This window comes from Dendropsophus ebraccatus, chromosome 1 (assembly GCF_027789765.1).
Source record: "Dendropsophus ebraccatus isolate aDenEbr1 chromosome 1, aDenEbr1.pat, whole genome shotgun sequence".
NCBI classification, from domain to species: domain Eukaryota; kingdom Metazoa; phylum Chordata; class Amphibia; order Anura; family Hylidae; genus Dendropsophus; species Dendropsophus ebraccatus.
In genome coordinates, this window is record NC_091454.1 from 13,898,315 (window position 1) to 13,907,981 (window position 9,667).

A 9,667-nucleotide genomic window follows, 5' to 3' on the forward strand; every position below is an offset into this window, starting at 1 on the left:
ACACGATAAAGCCAGTTCTCTATTGTCTTCATAATAAGAAAGTTACTTCCCCTTTTCTTTAAGGAGTTGGGTTTTTTTCACCAAAGTATCACCAAAAAAATAACCTGAGCACCAAGAACTCAAGTGATCGACTGGGTTCCTAGCAGCAGGTGTTCAATTCCCCTACAGTGCCACCACAGGTGAGATAAAGCATTACAATATGCCCACAAAAACCACAGACACCTGGGTCCTCCAGAGAAGAAAGTAGCTCTTAGGAGGCCCAATTTGTCCTGATATATTCTTCACTTTAAGACAGACAACCCCGTTTAGACTACACTTTAAATTGCATAAAACTGTCATTCCAAATTTGACTCGGGGTACGTGAACAGATCTAATACACGATAAAGCCAGTTCTCTATTGTCTTCATAATAAGAAAGTTACTTGTTTTTTTCACTAAAGTATAACCCAAAAAATAATCTGACCACCAAGATCTCAAGTGATCGACTGGGATCCTAGCAGCAAGTGTTCAATTTCCCTACAGTGCCACCACAGGTGAGATAAAGCATTACAATATGGCCACAACAACCACAGACACCTGGGTCCTCCAGAGAAGAAAGGAGCTCTTAGGAGGCCCCATTTGTCCTGATTTATTCTTCACTTTAAAACAGACAATCCCTTTTCGACTATATTTTAAAAAATAGAATGCCCACTGCTGCCAGCTCACCCCCTAGTGGTAATCAAGTGTGGAGACTTCAGAAAAGGATAATAGAAAAGTATTCCTGAAGAAGGTCAGATATACGTAGGAGAAACATATTTCTTACTCAACAGTCAGACTCTTATATCCCAGGTGCTAAACTGAGTTTTTTTTTCCTGGCCTTTGTTAGCTCTTACATAAGTGACAAGAGTTCAAGCTCTGCTCTGCAGAATTCATCTGGCTTTTAGAAGTACTCGAGAGCACGTGGAGAAACATGAGTAAGATACCTCAGGACATTTTCTTTTCTTTTTGCTGACTTAGACATTTTTCTGACTTTCCACGAAACTGAAGAAGTTGTTAATAAGGTGCTCCTCGCATCTAGGTGTGATAGCCCAGGATTAGGGCAATCCCCTCCCTTCTCCCTTTTCCAAAAATTATTTAATAGGGATTTCGGACGGCTGTTCACCTTCAGTTGGTCAGTGAAGGTTGTTGTTTTGGATGACAAATTGTCAAAAACGGCCTGGTCTGAGCTTCCAGATGTGTCGTTTGACCTTCGCAACTATTCAACTGCAGAATCCAACAACGACCAAAGATATCTAACACCGCAGATCAACTTTTTGAAAAAATATCTGTTATTTTTCAATATTCGGTACGCTTTTTGGCTATCCTACCTGAGTAATAGTTACTGAATAAACATGATCATGATTATACATTTCCGCTCTCTTGACATGTCTGGTTTAGTAAGTCCAAGTCCAGGTTAACCATATTGGAATTTTTTTTTTATTTTCCAATATTATTCCTCCTGAAAATATGAGTAAATTTAAATCTAGGTGTTACAATTCCCCTTGTCAATGGGGTGTGTCACTTAACATAATGACACTGTCCAATTATTGCTGACTATGTAAGAACATGCCCTATGGACATGGCAAATGGTAACACCCACTTGCCAACATAAAGCATTAGAAAAAAACAGTTGCTTTTTTTCAAAAACAGCAGCACCCCTGTCCTCAGGCTATGAGTAGAGATGAGCGAATCTTGAGCACGCTCGAGTTTGTTCGAACCCGAGTGCTTAGAATTTGATTACCGGTGACTGAAGAAGTTGGATGCAGCCCTAAGGCTGTTTTCCAGGACTCCGTAGGGCTTCATCCCACTTCTTTAGCCATTGGTAATCAAATGACGTATACTAAGGTTCAGACGAACCCGAGCATGCTTGAGGCTCACTCATCTCTAGACTACAACTTAACTCTATTCACGTCAATAAAACTGAACTGCAATATCACACCCAAACTAAGGACAAGAGTGGCACAGTTTTTGGAAGAAAGCAGCTATGTTTTTAAAATCCTGGATAACCCCTTTAAGTATATATTTCCATGAGGAGCGACAAGAGGAATGGCACCACAGAGGTCTATGATAATGACCCAGAATTGTTGTTTTACAGGGAATACAATTAGTCACTAAAACAAACATGTCAGGATAACTGCCAGGATAGGCAGCGCCAAACACCCCCGATGCCATAAACTGGTGATAAAATAACAAAAAATTTAAATATAATAAAAAGATCAAGACAGGACCAATCGTGGCCGACCCCAGTCGTATCTGAGTCCACTGCATCATCTGATTTATCTAGATCTTCTTGGCTCGCTCAAGCCAAGACAGCCCTGGCATCTGTCTGACGTTGACCCTGGATGAAGACCCAGTCCCATAAAAAAAATTTTGTCTCCATTTTGGGGCATGTACCTTTAACCATCAAATTATCTGAGTTTGACACTTTAGCTCGATGGTAGAAGGTAAGATTGGAATAACACCAGCCGGACGGCTCCCGTTGGTCTACGATCCATGATGGTTTTGTTTAATTCTGTTGCAACAATGTTAATGTGCGGGGTAACGGTCTCTCCTCGGGGGCCCTCACCTACGGCGTGTTCACTGCAGCAAACTGCTTCTGGGCCGCTTGAAATATTCATGTCACATGGATCATTGACATTCCCGCCATGGTCAACGTGTATTGACAGAAGCTGGGCCAATGATCCTTATAATGGCCATATGTTCCTCAGAAGGAGTAAAGCTGCAGTGGACGCTCCATGTTGCCTATAGTCCACGCATATGGGCTCTTAACTTTTTGTGGAGGAAGATATAACTTAAGAACAGCAAAAATTAGAACAATGTATCAACAATTATCCTCCCCGTCCTTTATACATAATGGGGGAATATGTTCAATAAGTTTAAATAAAACCATATTACAACCTCACCAAAAATTCGGATATACGGCCACCATATATAACGATAGGCAAAGGGTCAACGTATAAAGAATTCTCTATGCTTATGCAAACAAACTGTAGCGAAATCCACACATTTTGTGCATATTTTCATATAGATTTTTCAACGAAATTTTTTTTATAAAAAAAAAAATTTGCAGTTAAAAATTATGCAGTATGCAACATTACATTACTTTCATGGAGGATTTTTTTTTTTTTTTTCAAAAGTCACAGGAACATTTTGCAAACCGATAAAACAAGCCTTTCTAAAGCCTATAGATTATTTAGAGCCTTTGGAAACGTCACTTCAGTATTTTAACAAAAAGAAAATTGAAAGAAAATTTTTCAAAAATTTAAATTCAGTTGTAGTTCTCCATATCCACAATCTATGGAATGTAAAAAAAAAATAATTTATTTGGGCCTCTATGGCTTAGATAGAGTCAGCATTTAACGTTCAAATATATTTGGTGGCGGCACCAGATTCGGCACCGAAACGGTAGCTGTTTGTAACCCTGCGATAGGACGAACAAGAATTGAAACCATTATAGGTTATGATTTATATTTCTAGAAAACAACAAAAATATTATACAACGATACAACATCCCAACATCGACACGCAATGGGGTCTTGATCTCTTAGTATATATTTCCTCGCAAACCCTAAAAATAGGTGGCTCCCCCATGACTCATCGTTTCTGTAAGTCTACTGGATGTCGGCACCAGGCGCGCCGCCGCGCCAGGATACACAGTATACTTGGTATTCCGCCCTTGATTTTTACCCTCGCTCTTGTGTTGCCCTTTCTACGCATTTAGTTATAAATCGAGCTGCCATCATAATCCGACACTAAATATAAAAGGCAAGGATTCCATATCGGATCAGGCCCCGGTGCCGGTTTGATGAACGGTGCCAGCTCTTTCGGCTGTAAATACCATCTTTGGAAGATTTTAATACGATTAATGATAATTGTGCCGTGAATAAAACATTAGCACATTAAAACGAGCAGAGAGGAGCTGAACAAATGAGATCCTGCGTGCCCGCATCCTCCACCGCACCAGAAGTCTGTAGCAATACCCACTGGCATCATGCAGAGAGGCAGGCGCTGCAGTGGGCATACTGCATAATGGCGCCATTACGCCACACATGCTACAAAGCTGACCTCCACCTTGCTGCATTCTGCCCTATTTACCAGGTATTTCGCTCCATCCAAGCCCTGCCCTTCCTCTCGCCCTCACACTCCTGCATTATAGCACGTCTACTCCACCTGGATTGAGCAAGCATAGTACACAGCTAATACATACCCTGCAAGATGCCAGACGCCAGGGCGCTTGATGATTCCGATCAACCCGGGTTGTTTACAGGTGCAGTGCACTGCAGTCATTATTAACCCCCGCTGGGCTGGTCTATGCCACGTAAGAATCGGCAGGCTCGTTTGGTTTCAGGGCTGGCATTCCTAATTCTAGGTTGCAAGGGGTTAACGGCATCTGATGCCATAAAAAAAAAAAAAAGTAATAGCAATAGGATTATAATTGATAAGTCCGCCATTTCGAAAAAACACGTTGGCAAATAGCTGTCGGGCAATGATCGGACATTACGAGGGACGTTATATACCACTACGGTATATTAACGACTAAAATCATAGTAAAAAGAGGTAAGTTTTACCTAAAACATTTCACACGGGGGTCCTATAAGGTTAGAGACGATAACTTTGCGTCCAAGAGATTACGCTTCTATCAATGACCAATAATGTAATAGATGGCCCCTATATAAGAGAAATATAGAGGGCGATCGATGGCGTTCTACCATCATTAACACCAGCCAGGGCCGGGTATTATATACAGTACAAATAAGACTTATTACAGGCACATCGCATTGTTTGCCCTCTAAAAAGGTAAAAAAAAAATTCCAGAAAAATATGAGGAAATATTTCTATGGAATTTACTCTGTTCTGACACTCACCTGGCTGTGACATATTAATCCTATCACACGTTAGATTTTATAGAATGTATGAAATATATATATTTTTTGCTGTTTTATAAAAATTATAAAACTTCTGCCGGGACGTTGAGGGAAAAAAAGTTTTAAAAAAACTGTTTCGGAATTACTAAAAAATAGTGTTTAGTGATGGAAACTGGGGGTTCTGGTAGGTGTATAAGGTAAGGTATTCACGTAGGCCCCTATCTTTCTATCTATCTATCTATCTATCTATCTATCTATCTATCTATCTATGCGCTTATTGATCTATATTGTTATCGATTTCTCCACCTATATATCCAACTATCTCCTATCTATCTATCTATCTATCTATCTATCTATCTATCTCCTATCTATCTATCTATCTATCTATCTATCTATCTATCTATCTATTATCTATCAATCTATATATCTATCTTCTATCTATCTATCTATCTATCTATCTATCTATTTCTATCAAACATCTTTACATCTATCCCATAACAGTCTGGTTGAGGCTGGGAGTTTGTCGACTATTTCGCAACGTAACCGCCTGTGTAGAAATTTCCACAGAACAATATTGGACTCTCCAGACACACCCTTACTTTACAATGACACCTTTACCAAACCCAGCACAGAGGTAATGGCAGACTCCACCGCCCACTGCGTCTTGCACCCTTCGTACCGTACATCTGCAGAACCTTCTCAAGACATGAGACGACTCATTTAGGATCCAGATACCCTCCAAGGAGACAAAGGCCTTCCCAGACATCTGTAAAAACCTCTAATTTCTTATTTGTCATTTTATCCCCACATCGAAATCCTATCGAGGCCCAAAAACTTCAATGTCACCTTGTAGATAGGTGTGTATTTTTTTTTTTTTAACATGGATGTGTAACTCCTTCCCGGTCAAGCGAGCCTCATCGATTTTACTCTATAACATTATAAAAATAAGCATGGGACACGTCCCTTGCCGAAACAAAGATGGCTGCCAGGCAAAAAAAGAGGGGGGTAGCTGCATGTACCTTATACCTCCGAAACTGAATATTTATACTGCGGCTTGTATTGCCCAAAATGGTGATTTTACCACTTTTCGGACACTCACGGTATATTTTTTTTACAGACTATGTATATGGGTTCATGTGTCAATCTAATATTATATATATTTTTTCTTATTTTTTCACAGGATGAGGAAAGCGGTGGGAAGGGGGGGTATAATGTTGGATAAAAAGTACAACTATAGTACAATATAGAATTGATTGGAAATGGAAAAAAGTCCTATAAAATACCCTCAAAAACGTTAAGGTTACGAAGGACTTTGGACACAGGCCAACAAGGTTTCATGTGGCCTGTCTTTTAAGGGATTCACTGGCTGATTTTTTTTATTATTCCTTATATCTGTAAAGCTCATGTTATATATATATATATATATATATATATATATATATATATACACACACACGCACACAAGAAGATATATTTTAGATTACCCGGCCTACCTAATTTTCAGGAACGTCCCCCCCAAAAATATTCAAATTTGTATTCGGAAAATATTAAACGTAAAATTAAGAAAAAAATTCAAAGGCGAATGGAAATTTCCTGCATAACTAATTCTCTTAATTCAGCTTCAGTGATAAGTCGCCCAATGACAACTGCAGCCTCCCTCATTTATAATAAATGAGCAGAAGGGATAATACAGCAGAACAAAAAAAAGAGCGGCCATGGAGGACAAAACAACCAAAAATGACAACTAAAAAATCGATTGGCAGCTCCATGTCTAGGGTGAGTGCAGCCGGAGTATACTGTCAGGGGGGTGTTCATCATGCTGCAGCCCACAAGGCCCAGATAATACCCGACTATTTCTCCTCACGTCTCCCCATCTCCTCATAGGATTTTTCTTATAACTCTTATACACTTTCATTCATTTTGCGCAACAAGTATACAGATCGCCTCTATATTACTCTATAACTAAACCCTTAAAGGCGAGTCTATACAGAAAGCTCTAAGGGTCACTTATATAGGGAATATCACAATACATTTCTCTCTGTCAATGAATATAAGTGAATATATATCACTGAATATATAGGCTGCGTTATATTACTGGCAGGGCAGATATACATATACATATATATATAGGTTCAGGAAGTTCGTACTACGTGGCTATCGACATACGCCGCGGTATTTTTTGGCGCCAAAAAGAAAAAAATTACTTACTATTAGACGGAATTACTAATAGAGTTATACATGGGTTCTGTAAAGTAATTATATTTTTTTTATATATTTATACTGTTATAATATATCTGTAGTTTTTATATAGAGAAAAGGAGAGCCGTATATGTATATATACATATATATGTGTATATTTAAATATATATACATGCACACACACATATATATATATATATATATACACACAAATCTATATATGCCCACGCATACTTATGTATATATACATATATATATATGTGCATGCACACACACATATATATGAACACTTACGCATATATACACACACACACACATATACGCATACATATATATATATCTATACACACACACACACATATATATACACACACATACGTATATATATACACACACACATATACACACACACAAACATATATATATATATATATATACAGATTCTCTACCGTCTCCTTAGCGCCTGTTACGCGCGCAGTCGGTGAACTAACAGAACTTGAATTCGAATTCCCAATATACAAAATTTGTCCCACGGCACAAATAGACGAAAAACTAAAAAATTTACGTCTCCTGACATATAAAAAAAACAATAAAGCAGAACAAGTATATCACTCCACAACTGTCTCTACCCTGACGCACTATTTTACACAGATGGACTCGAGAGGCTTCGATCTTTTTTTTTTTTCTCGATAAAAAATACTAGCTACAAGCCACAAATCACTAGGCCGAAACAGCACATCGACCTATGGCAAAAGATATATGAAAAAGGATAAAATACAATCCAAAAAACCAGACACGACTAGTCGATACGAAAAGGACTATGATAAAGCAAAAGGGGGCTGGTGAGGACACTGCACAATAAAACACAAGTCTGCAACTCATTCATTCAACGAGTGCCGACCAGGACTATACAAAAGGCATAAAAAAGCATTTAAAAAAAGCAAAAATCACAGAGAAGGATTGTTAACTTTTCAATGAAGGCTCCCTCTTAACATGCCATTCCTCTCTGGCTATTTGCTCTGTGAAAATGAAAGTATCTTAATTGTATGTTATCTGTCTTTGGAGAAGCCAGCAGGATGTTTAAGAGATCATTATACCGAATAAAAGATGGAAAAAAAAAAACGCTATAGAAAAATAACAAAAATAAAATTAAAAAAGTCACAACCCTCTAAAAATAAACTGCTCCCGGGGAGACCAATACAAAACGTAGGTTCAACTGACTGCTCTGTGTTTAAAGTTGCAAGACAGCTCGAGAAATCGAGAGCTTATTTCCAAGACGACAATCCAGAAGTGGTGTATATGAATGCGAATAAAGATTCTTACCCATGTGACGGTGCGGAGCTGTTTCCCGGGCCGCAGTAGGGGAAAATAAAGGGGGCAGATGCCCGAATGCGTTCACCTTGCAGCCTCGCTCCTGTGGAAAGCAGACAAGAGCAGACTCAGAGCTCAGTTTCTGCAAGTGCTTGCAGGCCTGTAAGAGCTGGAAGGCGGTCCTTACCTAGCAACTAGCTTCAGATTCTCGGCAGCGTGCGTTCCTCCTGCCACCACTACCCCTTGGCTACCAGCACCCAGCAACGACAGAAGGCTGAGAGGGGCTGGCATGAAAGGCAAAGAAAGACAGAGAGGCAGGGAGGGAGAAGGAGACAGAGAGAAGCGTGTTAAGCTTGTCTGGCAGTTAACAAGTCTTGAATGAAGAATGTTAGCAAACAGACAAACAGCATATCTGGTGCATGCTAATGGTCCGACTCCACTACTTAATTATGAATAATTCAGCAGGCACAAAAAAAAAAAAAAAAAAAATTGCCCCCCGCCCCCTTGACGCTAATACCCGCCTTCGACTACGTAAAAAAAAAATATTATATATATATATATAAGCGTATAGATATATGGGGACTTTGGCATCGATCGTATTGGCAAGTGCCGTGCCAATTTCGGGGTTCTCGAAAAAAAAAATGTTGTTGTTTACTGCCATTTTCCATCTTGCCGCCTATTTTTTTTTTCCTCTTTTGTCTCTAAGCTGGCACCTGTCCCAGGCAGTGCATTACTACGCACACCCAAAATGCCTCTCTCCCCAATCCCGACGAAAAAAAAAAAAATAGCAGAAATAGAGAGAGAGAAAAAAAATACCGAAAAAAAATGCAGTATTCCCTTTGTAGCCACTGTCAGATTAAAAGAGGAAACAGAACTATCCATCCTTTTTAGTTAGGTGGCGTTGGGTCCGCGGTCGATTGGGGGGGGATAAGAAAAAAAAAAACGGAAAAGGGCGTTTTGTTTGCTCGATGGGTAAGTGCGTCACGATTCGCAAAAAAAAAAGGGGGGGGGGGAGCCATGGTCTGCAAAAGACAGAAAATTGGCACAGCCCGCCTCATTGTTACACCGAGGAGAAAAAAAAATCAATTTCGGTCGTAAATAGGGGAAAAAAAACCAAGCTAAAAAAGACACGAAGGGTACAAGCTGCAAATGAGAAAAGAAGCAGAGAGGAGTAAAGGGGGGGGGGGGGGGGGGGGGGGGGGGGGGGGGGGGTGGAGCGAGAGGGTTAAAATAAAAAGCGGGGAGCAAAAAATTCTCCTATTTGCTGCAATAGAA

At 39.6% G+C, this 9,667-nt stretch overlaps 1 long non-coding RNA gene across 1 annotated transcript in view; it reads right to left on the reverse strand.

The window, feature by feature from the left end:
- LOC138789233 (uncharacterized) overlaps window positions 1-8,806 on the reverse strand; it is a 71,279-nt gene extending 62,473 nt beyond the window's left edge. The window contains exons 1-2 of the long non-coding RNA XR_011362711.1: window positions 8,580-8,806; window positions 8,405-8,495 (exon numbers count right to left, since the gene is read on the reverse strand). This is a non-coding gene — a long non-coding RNA (uncharacterized lncRNA). The remainder of the gene's footprint in view (window positions 1-8,404; window positions 8,496-8,579) is intronic.
- Window positions 8,807-9,667: the final 861 nt, after the last annotated feature.